A 16,167-nucleotide genomic window follows, 5' to 3' on the forward strand; every position below is an offset into this window, starting at 1 on the left:
TCCTTTCCTTTCCTCCCCTCTCCCTCCATTTCTTTGTCCCTTTCTCTTTTGCAAAAGTTCTAACCACTTATTTACTATTATCCATCTTTTTTTTCTCTGTTTACTTATACTTTGGTTTCTCATAAGTGCAACCATGCAGGGCCGGGGATTTAGCTCAGTGGTTTTGCCGCCTGCTGCGCAAGCGCAAGGACCCGAGTTCGATCCCCGGTACTAAAAAAAAAAAAAAAAAAAGAGCAACCATGCAATATTTAAGCTTATGTGTCTGGTTTAATTAACTTAACATTATGATCTCAAGATGCTTCCATTTTACTACAAATGACTCATGTTTACCTTTCTTTACAGCACAGTAACATGGCATTGTGTTCAAATTATACTCTTTCTTTATCCATTCATTCGTTATGGACATATGGGATGCGTTCTGGCTTTCTTCTTAAGGGAGGGGATATGTCAGGGCGGCGGCTGTCTCTGTCACCCAAGAGAAATTTTCTTAATGTGCTACTAAGTTATGAAAATCCCAATTTAACCACTGAAGAGCACTGTCTCTCGTCATATCTCTCCTATTTTTCAAGCATGACACGGAATATTACACATTCTTCATCTTTAATTTTTTCATGTGTGAGTAACTCTATTGTGTTATTCCAGTCCTTTACTTTCTTCCCTTTCTCTTCTTACTGGTCAGTAAAGTTGCCTCTTTAGTGAACTTTGGAGCAAGATCTGGTTACCTAGTTTTACTCCTTCTCTTCATCTTTAGAGAAGGCTGCTTACAGGAAGAAACACAGGAGCCTGGCACTTCACAAGAGAGCAGGCTGCTGTGTGCAAGAACCTCTAGCTGACCAATATTTCTTGGAAACAGGTGAAAAAGTTCTACCTAAGGCTAAGGTTATATATTAGTAAGCTCATTTTTGCTATATACTGAAACACTGTCAAATATCGACTGCATCGTTAAGAAAAGTATTAGCTGCCTCTCCATTTGTCTGTTCTTTTGAGTTACTGAACCTCACCTTTTCCTTAACTGGACCAACTAGAATGGAAACTCTGAGAATATTAGTGATATTTGGAACTTACCTTATCGAAATTTATCCACAGGTCCTTATCTTCCTGAGAAAAGTCAAAGAATTTAAACGAATGCTCTGGATTTCTGCAGAAAATATTATTTACACCTGCAAGAACAAAACATAAATATGTTTTTAAATTATACTTCAAAGTGATGATAAAGTTAGGATTACACTAACTTCTGCACTCCAGCCTGCTATAGTCATCCCACAGAATTTTGTAACTTGAGATGTCATAATACTGTACTTATCTCTGTGTATGTGTGTGTGTGTGTGTGTGTGTGCATGTGTGTTATGAGCACAAAATCTAGAGGTGGGTAAAACAAAGAAATATATACATATATACATGTATACATATATACATAAATTATTCATAAAACAATATATTTATGTGTGTATTTTTTACTTTAGTTTATCCATTTCTAGATCGCGTAGTTTTTCATTTCTTTGTCAATGTTCATTGTGTTTTGTTATTCAAATGTGTCATATGAATTTTATTGGAGAAGATTTTTGTCTGCAAATAGGTTTTTATACAAAAGTTTGAACAATTTCTTATTTTTATTGCATCACACTGGCATGAATTCAAAACAATAGAAATAATTATCAATTTATTTCAATTTTAAAAACCAGACAGAAGAAACTAGAAAATATACATTGTACTTACAAATTCTCAGTTTGATATCACACAGAAAAAAGCAAATGTAGGCATTGGATTGAGAATTAGACATGGATTCAATTCATAAACCTACCACAAATAGGCAAACTTGGGCAAGTAACAAAATATCACTGAGTCTGCATCTTCTCTATATGTAAAATGAAAGCCTTTGTATGAAATTGCCTGAAGAACCTTCTTTTTCTCAAGTTGAGTGATAATTTCCCTTTCAATAATATGGTTTTATATAAGTATAATTAGCATGAAGAATTTATGTGAAAAAAATCCCCATATATAGAAAAAGATCAAATTTTGTAGACTTACGTGCTTCCAATTATTGGTTTCTAGTTCTGCTTAGCTATGGTCACTTATAGACAAATGGTATTAAGCTCATTATAAACAATTTGAGGTTCACCTCTTGATTTGAAAAAATTCAACTGTCTACCTGATGGATACTGGTAAAATTTGATATTTTTAAACTTGTATTTTGGGACCCGATTACCAGTTTTTCAGCTGTCTAACCTCTAGCTACCTTGCTGTTGAGAAGCTGAAATTCGCAAGGGAAGAAATTACAAGAGTCTTGAAAAAAAAAAAAGTACAGAATTTTAGTATGATAACATGATATTTTTGCTCATGCATTTTCCGGCAAATATTTCTAGATAAATTATTCCTTTTTAAATTCATATGTCACTGTTTTGAGACAACAATAATTCACAAAGTTGAATGTTGACTGATAATGTTTTTTTTTTTTTGGTACCGGGGATCGAACTCGGGTTCTTGCGCTTGAGCAACTGGCAGTGAAACCACTGAGCTAAATCCCCAGCCCTGTTGACTGATAATTTAAATCATTACTTCAGAGGATAATTTAAAAACCGATACACTAGATTTGCTATTTGTTTACTGATGTAACTTGAATAAAGAAAACTAATTTTAAACCTTTATTATATTTCTGACGATGAACCGACTCTATATTATTGAAAAAATTAACGATCAAAACTGCTCTATACAAATATTTACTTAGGACTCCCATTATATAGTTAAAGAAAACTCTACTGCATAAGTGTCTAGATCAGTTACCCAGAAATGATAAAGGACAGAGCTGACAGTCTGACTGCAAAGTCCATGCCTCGTACTATACCCAACGTAGTCTGTCCTAGCAGTCCAAAACCAAGTTACAGGGCATACAGCTGTGCCAGGCTGCACCTGGTGCCCTAAGCCCAGATTATATTCAATTTCAGTAGGTTCTTTCGGGTTCTGTGTCTCTGAATATATTAGTGAATATTCATATTGTCCAATTTCTCTCAGGACTACCATTTTTATATTTTGTTTTCATGTTCAGGGAACAAAGTGATGTTTCTTCCATGCTTCAGTCTGAGTCTTCTACCTGGTGTTTCTCATATTTCAAAGGCATCTATTGACAGCAGAATGCCTACTTTGTCAGAGTTGTAGGTCAGAGAACTGAGATGGTGATGCCCGCAGGGGCATAGACACTGAAGTGAAGAAGCACTGTGATGGGCAGCCGCCCAGAGAAGGACGAGGCAGAGGGCTTGGTCCATCAAACAAAGTGGATCATCTCCTTCTCCAGACTCACGAAATGTGGGGCTGGATGAGGCTTTTCTACTTAATTTATTCAAAATTTACACTGTGCAAGGAGAGGAATAAGATACATGATGTTCGTCCATCCACCCAGCTTCTCCATAGTAGCATTGGATTCCTAACTGCACGTTTGTATGCATTAATACTCAATGAAATTCACTACTCTAGCATTTCATGTGTTAGTTTATTTGCATTGTTTAATACCCAGGTACCATAGTGGTTACAAAAAAGGCACTGGAATCAGAACAACCCAGGGCCCCCAACCTGACTACTTGGTTGTAGAACTTTTTGAAATTGGATTAATATTTCAATGGGTCAGTATCATATTTTGTAAGACAGGATAAAGAGAGCTGTTGCCTTCTGTGCTGCTGTAGGGACTACATCCTGAAGTTTTTAGGGAGCACTTTGTATCAGTGTCTGGCTCAGAGTAAACACACACATAAATGTCCATGTTTATCATCATCATCATCATCAATCATCACTGTAACAATTTCTTCTATGTGGGTCTAATGAAATCATATATTCTCTGTAATTACATTTTCCTTCAAATTAAAAACAATATATAAAAACTCAATATTAGAAAGTTATGGTTCAAGTACTAACAAAAACGAGAGCTCAATTTACCAGTGTATTTATGGTGACTCTATTATTTCTTACCAGTGAAATGGAAAAGATGTTCATCTTTCTATATATTTGAAATTGAATGGTCAGTCCTCTGGAAACACAGATTAAGAAATTGATCATTCTATTCAAAATGTTCAAGATAATTGGACTCAAGGAAGAGGTTCTCATAGCTTCTCATACATAAACATTTTAATTAAAACAGATATTTTCTATGACAAGAATGAAAAAAGGGAAAACTTCACTTTTTTCTTACTCATAATAACTTGATATGGAAGAATGTCCATTTTAATATTGCTGATAAGAGAGCCTGGCTTTGCGATATTCACATACAAAGAATTCCAAATCAAGATGATGTGTTTTAAATTTACGTTAACATTTAAATTAATGAGAAGTTTAGTGTGAATTACAGAGCTTCAGATGTTTAGGACTATGTCCCTTCTTGCCAAATGGGAACAGAATCTATTGACTCACCATCTTAGTCTTATAAACAGCTTCCAGACTTCATGTATTTTCAGTGCCAGAGGATTTTTAGGCCGAGGAAAGGTGCCATATTGATGTCACCGAGAACAAACCTGGCCCTATCCAGTCAAGATGGGAATTGCTCCTAGCAACAGCACATACTTTCCCTGAAGGGCAGTTTGCCATAGATTATTGTCAGGTCAGGGCATGGTTTAGGATCAGGTCTTATTCTGTTTCTTCCTCATTAATTTCATTCATGAAATATTTGTGAAGCAGCTAATCTGGGAAATGCACTGTGCTAAAATATCATAGATCTTACTTCAAGAAACTCACTTTCTATTGTATGATAGATATTACACATGTATGAATTGTGTGTATATATGTACATACAAGCATATACTAATACAACAGAGTCTATGATAAAAAAAAAAGTTTTCACTAGGTGCTATGTAACTGAGGCTCAAAGAAAACTAAGAAAAATTTTCTGAAAAATAAGACCTAAAAGTAAAGTAGGCATTAGTCAAATCAAAAAGAGCAGAATCTCTCAGCAGTGAAGAGAGATGCTGTAAGAGAGCTAGATACCTTCCCTTCACTGAACTAGGAAGTCAGAATTATTACTGTGAGAGGTGGCAAATGTATTTGTAGATGTTTATGTGCACGTGTGTGTCTCTCTCTCCTTATACATATAAACTATATATTATATATGCACACACATAAGAGTGAGGATGTAAAATATCACATGTATGTTTAGCCAGGGACTAAATCATGGACAATCCAATGTGGCACACTCAGGAGTTGGGCTGGAATTTTTAACATTATTCAATTGCAGAGGTGCTGATGGGCTTCAGGTAGGTTTGATTTTTAGAGATCACTCTTGCAAATAGTGCAGAGCATAAACTGAGAGCGAGCACTTCCTTCTCTGTATCATTGTCAGAGGTCAATATAGGTCTTCTTAAACCTGTTCTTGAGTGCATATGATACCAGAGGGGAAATTCAGACAGCGGAGGGCATCTAAGAAACTGAGCAATTTCAACTCTCATGGCTTTCTTTTTGAATGTGGAGTAAAATGGGCAATGAGCGTCTAGAATTATTGATATTGTACAAAGTTCTGTCACCCTCACATTTTGCAAAAGTTGCAGATTGAGCACCAACTACATGACAGTGATCATATGAGATCTGGTGATGTAGTGATGGACAAGACAGGCATGGGCCCTGCTCTCAAGAACTATCCATGTCTGTGAGAATGAGAAAGAGCTATCAGGTAAGCAAAAGTTTTTATAGGTTACGGGATCATTATGTTACAATAATAAGTAAGATGAGGTTACACAGGTGTACTTAACTGTGAAGAGGGTGGACTTTGGACTGGAATTATCTAAAATCAAATTCCAAATTTGCCATTTCCCTGTTATGTTGTGTTGTTAAGGGCCTGTGCCTCAGTTTCCTTCTCTGTAAAATGAAGATAAATATTTCTCTTTATAGTCTTCCTGTGAGGATTAAACGAATTAATACATTACCAATGCTTAGCCTGCTGCCTGATACACAGAAATGCTCAAAATTATTGCACTTTTGGTTACCATTATTACCACATTCCTATTACTATTCTCTAGGTAGCATGGCCATGGAAAACCTTTTTCAAAGGCTAATAATTGGGATTAAACCTGAAAAGAAGGAAGGGCCAGAAAGGTTTTAGGAAGAACCTGCATACCATTTCCTAGACAAAGGCCATGTCAGTGTAAAATTTCTAAAGCGACCTTAATATTAAAATGCCTTCATCTTACTTGAAACAACTTCAGAGTAAATGGTGTCATATATAAATTCCAACTTTTGAACATTTGGCTCCAGGATAGGAGGTGTCACTTCTGTCAATCTGAGAATTAAATGAGACACCAAGTCACCTTCTGAAACTATGTAAGCAAAGCACATTCTGGAAATAGCTCCCAAACTTTTTCAACTTTTGTTCAGTGCCAATCAGTTAGCTAACCAATCATCATTAACCATCAGAAATGTTTCTTTCTATCAAATAAATGGGTATATAATTGGCACTATAAATTATCAGCTTTCATTGGTGAAATTACTGGTATTCAATAATATGTGGACTGACCTACATATATTTGAGACACTTCTCACATTTACGCTGACACAGTTTAGAAATCTCGTGAGGCCAGAAGGGTTTACTATTAATTTGGAGATGACATCTGAGGGCTGATCCATAGTGCGTTCTCTCTCCAGCCATGGGCCGGAAGCAGATCCAACTATGAGTATAAGATATGAATTTTCCCTTTGGAAGGCTGACTACCAAAAGATAGCATTCTGGGCACCTAAAAGAAAAAAATGTGAAACTATGTTGCACTTTCAGAACAAGCTATAGAAACTGTTTTGCACATATTTGCCATTGCACACGTTTGTGTAGTAAACATCTCCGACTTTGGTAAAACTGGGTCAGTGGTGTTGTTTTACAATAGCGTGGTACTGAGGGCATAGGTAATCCTTACCCACCTCGGGGTTCTTTGGTAATCATTATTTATTAAGAAAGAGTTTCCTATGTCTTGTATAGGACTAAAAGAGCTCACATAAGTTTGCCGTTCTCAATGGATCAAAGGAGCAACTGGAAACCATTGCATGCTTGTGGTAAGGAAGATAGAGCTAAAAATTAAAATTGATGAGATAGACAGGAACAGAACAATGAAGGGCTCCCAACTCCAGATAACAATATTGGATTTCATTCTTTTTTTTTTGGTACTGGGGATTGAACCCTGGACCTTGCACTTGGAGGCAGACAGTGGAACCACTCAGCTAAGTCCTCAGCCCGATTTCATTCTCTTTTAATGGAAATCTAAAATATAAACAGAGAGTACCACTGATCTATTATATATTTTTAATAGTTGATAATATATATTACTAATATATTTGCTCAAAAAAAGTAAGATTTAGTACAAGGAAAGAAGTTTAGGATTGTTGGAGAGATTTAGGCAAGAATGATCAAGGCTTCAACCACAGTAAGAGAAATGGACACAGAACTGTAGGTGGTTTCTGAGATGACGTATTTTCAAAGCAATCTCATTAAGACGTGCTTGTGAAATAGAAATGAAAATTACCATATGGAAACTTCCTACACTTGGAACAGCTTCTGGGGAATCTTGAAGCTGGATGTGATGAGCAGGTGTGGTCTGTGTTTGAGGGCAGAGGTTCATTGATTCTACTGAGGGATATGCTTCAAAGTGCAGAAGATGAAATGGTGAACCTTTGACTTCTCAATGGAGCCATTCACAAAGCTTCTGATTTCAACGGGGCTTGCAGAAGAGACTGCCTCTGCATGTACGAGTTCCCTTTGGCGTCATGTGAGATGCCTCCTTCACCCAAGGAGGCTACTTCTCATGAATCAAAAAGAAGACCCAATTGGGAAGTTTCAGTGTTTCAGCGTCCTTTCAAATTCATGAAGCCTTGCTATGCTGCTCTAGTAAAGAAATGAAAGAGCAAGAAAGGGGGTTTTATCATTATCTGCCACCATAGAGAAGATGACTTATGCACAATGTTATGGAGCTTTCCAATCATCCTTGGCTCAGAATACAGACTCATTGATTTAGTCAGTCAGTCCATATGTAAGTCTGTACAGTAGACATTCAGTCAGTAAACATTAACTACTGTGAGTTAGCCATTGGACTGGCCTATGCATTTGTCACGCATCTCCTGCAATTGCTCTTCTAACTGCCCATTTCCTAGATACTCAATTGTTTATCACCAACAAAATAGTTTCAAGTGCAATTCAAAACACCGTCTGTCTTCACCCCATCTTACATCAACTCTGGGACTACTGCAAAAATTAAAGATTAATTAAATAATAAAGTCAATCACATTTTTGTCTGATGTATAAAAGGTTTACATCTTTTGAAAAATTAAAAGAAATAGGCCAGGGATTTAACTCAGTGGTTCTGCTGCCTGCCTCCCAAGCGCAAGGTTCTGAGTTCAATTCCTGGCACCAAAAGAGAAAAAAAATTTTTTTAATTAAAAAGAATAAATAAAAGAAATAACTTTTCATTTTATCTTTCCAGATTCTAATTGTGGGTATACTTTATTTTAGACAGCTAAGTTAGGTAGAAGTCAGATAGGGCTGGACCCTCGAGAGACTCAGTGCAGAGGATGAAAACACATTACAACTGTGGCTGAAGGTACATCTGTTGGTGGCCAGGCCTCAAGATAAAGACAGAATGACCAGGCCTATATACTTCCCCAAAGGATAAGACATGTGGCACCATCTGGCCCAATAAAATGTAGATGGACATCAGTTACCCCTCCAGATTCATCCTTTCCTAAAAACATTCTTTGTTCTTTCCATGTACACTTGCTACTTGACTTGCTTCTCCATTGGATCAATATTACCTAAGTGGCTTGTGGTGGATTGACTAATGGTCAACTTGTAACACCCATCTGAACTGATCAGTATGGTCTGGGTGTGGAGAATCCACCTGAGGGTTGTTACCAATAGCCATAAAAAGAGAATTGGAGGGGAATATCTTGGCCTGGTGATTTTTCTAGGAGAAGCTTTCTGTGGATGGTTTTCCTGATGCGAACGTGGCTGTTCTCATCAGAGGAGGAACTCAGGACTTCGCTGTCACTGGGAATGGCTGCCGTTTTCCTTAAGAGAGCTCTGATCTTCACCATGAGCATCACTTCCTTGCTGCACTGTGAATCCCTCAGCTTGGTGACACAAATCCTTCATCTCACTGGCGTAGGGTTTCTGGATTCCACCACTGGCCTTTGGGCCTTCCAGGTGCAGATCCTGTACAGACAATCATGGGACATTGCTGTAGGCTCTAGGCCACTGGCTGGACTCAAGGAGGACATTGCCTTGGACTCTAAGCCTTTAGCTGGACTTATGTGGGAAATTTCTGGGATCCAGGCCCTCAGCTGAATCCTTTGGGCCTCTAGTGTGTGGTTAATCTCTTGCCCTCCTTTGCATTTGACTTTTTTGGGTAATTATCATAAAATAACCTTAGAAATTATGTGTCCTGTATTTAATGTATTCCCTTGCCAAATTCAGCTGACTACAATAAGGCTATACTTGTAATGTTATTGATTGTTCATAATTTTGTCCCACGTTGTACCCACTTTGTGATTTTGCTCCATAAAATCTCCCCTGTGAAGCGAGGTCCCAGACAACTCACTTGGGCCCCCTCCTGTCTCCCAGGAGCTATAAAATCTCTCCCACTGCATAAATATTTCCTGCTCTTAAACTCTGTTGTTTCTTAGAATTCATTCTTCAGTTTTGGGGAACGTGAGCTCAGTGTATCTGACAGTTATCAGGTTGAGAGTTATATTATTTTCCTTTTATCATTTGAGGTCCTACATCAATTGAAATTCATTTAAACAATTTTCAACAAAGAATGGGATCAATCATTATGTAAAAATAATGTCATCATCTTTACACATGCCAATGAGTATGTAATACATACGACCTTGGTAGATAGACACTATTCAAACTGAACTCTTTTCACATATATTTTAAAAGAATTTGCTTTGTATTGAAATAACTAAAATGAGAATATTTACATGCAAACTTGATATTTTATAGTTTCATGACCTACGTGCTTTGAAAAGAGAAAGCTCAACAGTGTATGTCATAGTATTTTCATCTACAGTGAAGGTAATTTTATGCAGTCACTATAAACCATTCTTATTTAATATGGGAAGGAGAAGCCAGTTACCCAAGAAGCCTTCTAGGCCCTTCCATTTTTATCTTAAATGAACAGAGTATATCATTACTTTTACCTAAAATGCAAAGTAAAGGAAGCAAGAGATGAATTATTCAGAAAAATATATTTATATCATTCTTAATTCAATAAAATACCAAAATAAATAATCCACATATTGTGACTTTTTTTCGTATTTGCCTTTAGCTGTTGGAAACAACTGAAGTTGTTGCCAAGTTGCACATATATATCAAACCGTGAATCTGTATATTCTGTTGTATTTTAGTATGACTACTTTTAATAGTCAATCGCTATAATAACTCTTATTGGCTCAACATTTAATAATTGAGGAATAGTACAATTCCAGATGATGTATGACCAGGTTGGAGAAATTAATAATCCTAGAAGAGAAAGGGTGGTGTCACTTTATGGTTTTTCTTTCCATCACAGAATAATAATATGAATGAGCATTTTTGTTCATACTTAAAAATAAGACAAAATAATATCAATTTATGTACAGAATATTTTCTGAGTTATTTACTTTTAGAATGCTCAGAAAACAAATGATTTCAATTTAGAGAACTCACGAATAGAGTAAAGGTAACCAGATGATTAGGGAACCACCACAACTTTCTGCACTAATTATGCCTTCTTTTATTTAGCTATACTAATATATTGTAATATTTCCATGATACCACCTTATAACTCACGAAGAATAAATACTGATGCAATGAAACATCGATTTATTTGAGAGGTGGGTGGAAATGGGACTTCCACAGGGAGCTCAGTGCCAGAAGAACTTCAGTGAGTAACAAAATGTTACCCTTTGTGAGTGGGGTTGACTCGGCACTTGAAACACTCTCATTATGGATTCTGCTAATAGCACAAGGAAGTGAAAATAACAGTTCTGTAAGGAGTGGGAACAACATTAAGATTTAATTAAACATTGTTTTACTTGGGCAAGCTAGTCATGCAGGGATGTCATGGGAGAACAGAGCTTGACACATTGAGAACTAGAAGCAAAAAGACGTGAGGCTGAAATGCCAGTATATGTGAGGCTGAAATGCCGGTATACGTGGTTAAAGAAAACAAGATGAGGGAGCAATGGGAATGGTTTCAGTGCCATGAATGGAAGCAGTCACCTGAGCCACGCAGAAAGGATGTGAGGGTGTTGATTCTGCAATAAGCAAGCAGACGTTGTGGATGTTGGGCAGGAATGAGAGTTTCTGGGTTGCTCTGTAAAGTGTGATTAAAGTTCTTTTGTGTGCCTCAAGGCATAGAACAAGAATCAAAGATAGTAACAACAGGAAATGCAATTACAGTTCCACATAACAATAATCTCTAGTCCTCAATAACATCCACAGGTAGACTAGACGGCCTGTAAGGATAGTGACCTTATTATCACATATGGTAATTAAGTATAGGCTATGCAGATACTTGGCATTTACATTCTAACTTGGTTATTCTCTGAATCCTATTCTCAGCTTATTCACTGAGTTTGGCCATTCTAATTAAATTTAATGAAGAAGAGGGAGTTTGAATACATTTGAACTGTAGTTGATTATATGGTAGAGTTTGAGGTGGTATGTTGGTTATTAATTTACCTGCATTAAGGGATGCCCAGAAAGTTATTAAAACATTCTTTCTATGTGGCTTCTAAAAAGTGTTTCTGGGAGAGATTAGCACTTCAGTTAGTGGACTGAATAAAGATCTGCCTTCAGTAATGTGTATGAACATCATCGGATCTCTTATAGGGTGGAATAGAACAAAAAAGAAAGGCAAATATTGGGTGAACTAAGTCTCTCTCTCTCTCTCTCTTTCTCTCTCTGTCACTCTTTTTGAGCTGGAACAGGGTGCATAATCACACACACACACACACACCCCACACATTTTAGAGAACCTCAATACAGTTGGTATTACCAGAATTGACCATAATACATAAATTAACACTTTAAGAAGTAGATTCTTGCCTGAGATTTAGTTCAGTGGTTCTTCTGCCTGCCTCAAAAGTACAAGGACCCAAGTTCGATCCCCGGTACCAAAAAAAAAAAAAGTAGATTCTCTGATACAGGTTTTTATATAATATGCAGCCTTTAAATATTGACTACACTTTAATAGTCTATTAGTTACCCAGAGCTGCCATTAGAAAGCTTCATAGACACTGCCTTTAAGCAACAGAAATTTATTCTAAAAAAAGTATAAGTAAAATAAAGGGGGTTTCATTCTCTTACAGCTCTGGAGGAGGGCAGAAGTTTTAAACAAAAACATGCCCAGTCCACAATCTTCTGAAGCTTCTATGGACCATCTGTTCTTGTCTCTTCCAGGTTTTAATGTCACCATGTGTTCCTTGGTTTATGGTAGCATAACTTCAATCCACGTCTCCACCATCATGGAGTTGTCTGCTCTCTGTGGGTGTCTTCCCTGTATTCCCACATTTCTCTATCATAATAGCAGCGCTAGTCCTTGAATTTAGGGACCACTAAACTCATTTCAACTAGAGTTCATCTGGAAAGACTCTATTTTAAATGCTGTAGTAGGGCTCATAATTATGTCCCAAAGGCCAGTGTGATATAGGCTTGGCCATCAGCAAGGTGTAATTGGGAAGTGATTCCTAATTTTAGAGGTAGGGCATAGTGGGGTGTCTTCAGGTTATTGAAGGCTTGTTCTCAGAGTGTATTGTGTCACCCTAGTTCCTTCCTTTTCTCTTTTTTACTTGAAGGCGCTGGTGTGAGAAGTTCTTCTCCACCATATTCTTCAGCAAAGATATGCTAATTTCCACAGGCTCTAAAGAAAAGGAGCTGAGAGAAGGGACTGAAACCCTTAAAGGTGTGTGTCAAAATAAACCTTTTGTCTTTATAAGTTTATTCTCTCAGGTATTTGTTACAGTGTCAGAAAGCTGACTAATGCACTATATAAGTTGACATTCATGACTGCTAAAGGATAGGACTTCAGTATATATTTTTTCCAAAAGAAAATTTTGCTCACAAAATTCACTTAACCAACAGCAATGAAGTGTGAGATAAAGTATCTGACTTTTCTTTTCGATGTTCTTTCCTGAACCTTAACATTTAACATTTTGTCCCCCTTGCTTTCCAGTCTAAGAAAACTAAGGTACACTTGATTCCCTGAAGACATCATTGTCCAGCATATGGTTGATATTGGACTGTACATCTGTCCTTTGTCTGTCTGAGCACTCTTTGGTCACTCTTTAAATTTTATCTTCCTCATGGCTTTCTTATATTTAAAGGTTAAAATTTAATACCATTCACCATCTGTTCTCACAGTACAGTATACATATATCCCCACTAAGCTAATCATTAAATCACATTACTGGCATTTATTCATTATATTTCTCTTTTTCTATGAAACTGTAAGTTATTTAAAAGCAAGGACAAGATTTATCACACATAAATATTAATTGATTCTGATAGTATTTATCACTGATGAATAATCTATGGATTAATTGATCAAATAAATAAGGGAACTGATAACTGTTGCTAAAGTCCAAAGGAATCTGTTGAATGAGAAGTGCTGAATTTAAAATGAAAAAACAATTAGATGGTGAAGATTCCCCGAAGTATTTCACCTGGAAAATAATAATATTAATGGCATCCTCCTCTTAATATAGGGAAATAATTTATAACACAATCTTTACTCGATAGGGTCATTTACTTTTAGTAAGTAAAGATAATTATTCTGATAAATCCTATTAAATATCCATCATGACATTTAATTACAATACATATGTAAACATAAGCATATACAATTATAAATAAACCAAGAATAGAATTACTGGAGTCCTTGGTGTTCAAGATGGAAAAGTTTATCCTGGCATTTATGGTGTTTTGTTTTAGTAAATGCAGAGAAGGACACTGGGGACCCTATTTCCTTTCATATTGAGGGTTACCTATCATGATTTTAAATGTCTTCAGTAAGACTATTACATGATTTCTAAATATGAAGGCTATGGCCATTGGAAACATTTTCTTATTACCAAGGACACAGTTAATACATTTTAGTGAAACTTTTAATAATGATTTGAGAAGACACCAACAAGAAAAGTACACCACTGGGTACTATTATCCATGAGGACAATAGGTTAGAGTTTAGGAAAATAAGTTGAGGACATAATAAACCATTTTAAGAGCAGTTTATATCAGTCCTTCACAGTAATACACCACTGAGCATGAGTAGAAGAGGAGGATAATTACATTTTATTCTGCTATCTACATATTGTCTCACTGGGAGTGTGCACTCATAATTGTGTTGTGGTTACTTGCAAGTTTCCAGCAATAATAAGCACATTCATGAACAAAGTATTAAGCAGAATGCTGAAGTCACCAGACAAATGTACATACATACAAACACACACACATGCATACATATGAATCAATAAGCAAGCTAATTAACACATCAATAGAGCATGAGGTATAACAATTATGATATTAGAAGACTCTATAGCACATTTTTAGTTTATTCCTTTTTTCCTTCCCTCTTTTCCTCCTTTCTTCCTTCAGTTACTCTGGGCTTACTCATCCACATTATCAGTAACTCCTTGGCTTTAGTATTGAAAGTATTTTTCCTTTCCCTCCAGTTTTGAAAGAACCGGATTGGTTTAAAGACTCAAAATTTTCAAAAGTCTCAATCTTGTGACTATATTTCAGTATCCCAAATTATTTCTACACCCTAAGTGTCTAGCAAAAATATGAGAAAAAGTAGTGACAAGAACATACAGGAGGGCTGGCTGTATGCCACAGTGGTAGAGCATCTGCTATGCCTATCTGAGACCCTGGTTTGATCACCAGCTCTGAAAAAACAAAACAAAACAAAACAAAATGGAAGGCAGCAGTAATTTGCCTAGTAGATATTAATTGGTATCACTAAAGTCATTAATTTCCCTACTAGATATTAGTTGGTATCACTAAAGTCATTTACTTGGTCATCAAGACTCATTGGCAACTGTTTCTCATTTACTATAGTCAGTAAACTAGTATCTGATCTACAAAGTTTCAAGTATTCATAACTTTTTTTTTTCTGGTACCAGGCATCAAACTCAGGACCTTGGGCTTGCAAGGCAGGTGCGGTGCCACTGAGCTAAATCCCCAGCCCAAGTATTTATAACTTTTAAAATAACTAGGCAATAACAAATTTTTTACATGTAAAATAGGTTTCATATTATTTCTTAAAATATACGAACAAAAACCCAAGGTCTTTCTAAACTGAAGAGTTTTATATATTTAAGTGTCTGATGCTAGCCCTCTTTTTTTGATATTGCTTTTATTTGAGGGAGAAACCAGTATCGAATACTTGAAAGTCAGGACAAGACCTGTGTCTATGCTGGAAAACGTTTAATTTACCCATATTTGTATTATATCAAGAAGGAGGCGGGTTTTTGTGGATGACATTTAAAGGCACATCACACAAATAGATTTCTGAATTAGAATTTAGCCTTAACATTTCTCCTTCCATCTATAAGCCCTACACATAAGCCCGATTTTATTGGGATGTAAAACAGAAGGTGAACCTTCTTATTAAAGGGCTTCCCAAGCATCATTCCAAATGGAATAGCCAAAACAATAGAAAATAAAAATAAGGCTTTTTAATAAAAATGAAATTGATCCTAATTTCAGGATCCTGTAGCATTTTCATGCTATAGCATGAAAAATATATTAAGTGGCTGGGATAGAAAAGCTGCAAACTCTTAAAATTGTAGTTAAGATAGTTACTGGATATGCGTAGTTTAGATGTGCATCCAAAGGAGATAATTTTTCTGTACTTAGCTTGTAAGGTAGCATCCTGCTTCTTATTGCACAAAGGCAACAAGGAAGCATTAATTCTTTGTGAATATAAGCATCTCAAAGAGAACAGATTATTGAAACTTTTGAGTACACAGCCTAGTCCCTGACTCAAATGAAATATTGTATGTGTATGAGGTTTTTGGATTTCTTTCTTTCTAGTTTTATATATAAGCTGTGGTGATTAGTGTGGAGGGTTAACTTGTTTGCCTCTAGGATCTGCCTGGGGGAAATGGTGGAGTACACTTCTGGGTGTGCCTAGGTGGTTCACAGAGGCATAGCCTTGGGGTCTATGTTTGGTC

At 36.4% G+C, this 16,167-nt stretch overlaps 1 protein-coding gene across 23 annotated transcripts in view; it reads right to left on the reverse strand.

The window, feature by feature from the left end:
* The window catches only part of Lrrc4c (leucine rich repeat containing 4C), a 1,178,862-nt gene that overhangs the window by 188,588 nt on the left and 974,107 nt on the right, over window positions 1-16,167 (reverse strand). For all 23 annotated transcript variants that reach the window (XR_015448996.1, XR_015448995.1, XM_087205626.1 and 20 more), the window contains one exon: window positions 1,066-1,160. The gene's annotated coding sequence lies outside the window, so the exon portion shown is untranslated. The remainder of the gene's footprint in view (window positions 1-1,065; window positions 1,161-16,167) is intronic.

This window comes from Heterocephalus glaber, unplaced genomic scaffold, assembly GCF_053883595.1.
Source record: "Heterocephalus glaber isolate CG9 unplaced genomic scaffold, H.glaber_assembly_v1.0 deba00000594, whole genome shotgun sequence".
Taxonomy (NCBI): Eukaryota; Metazoa; Chordata; class Mammalia; order Rodentia; family Bathyergidae; genus Heterocephalus; species Heterocephalus glaber.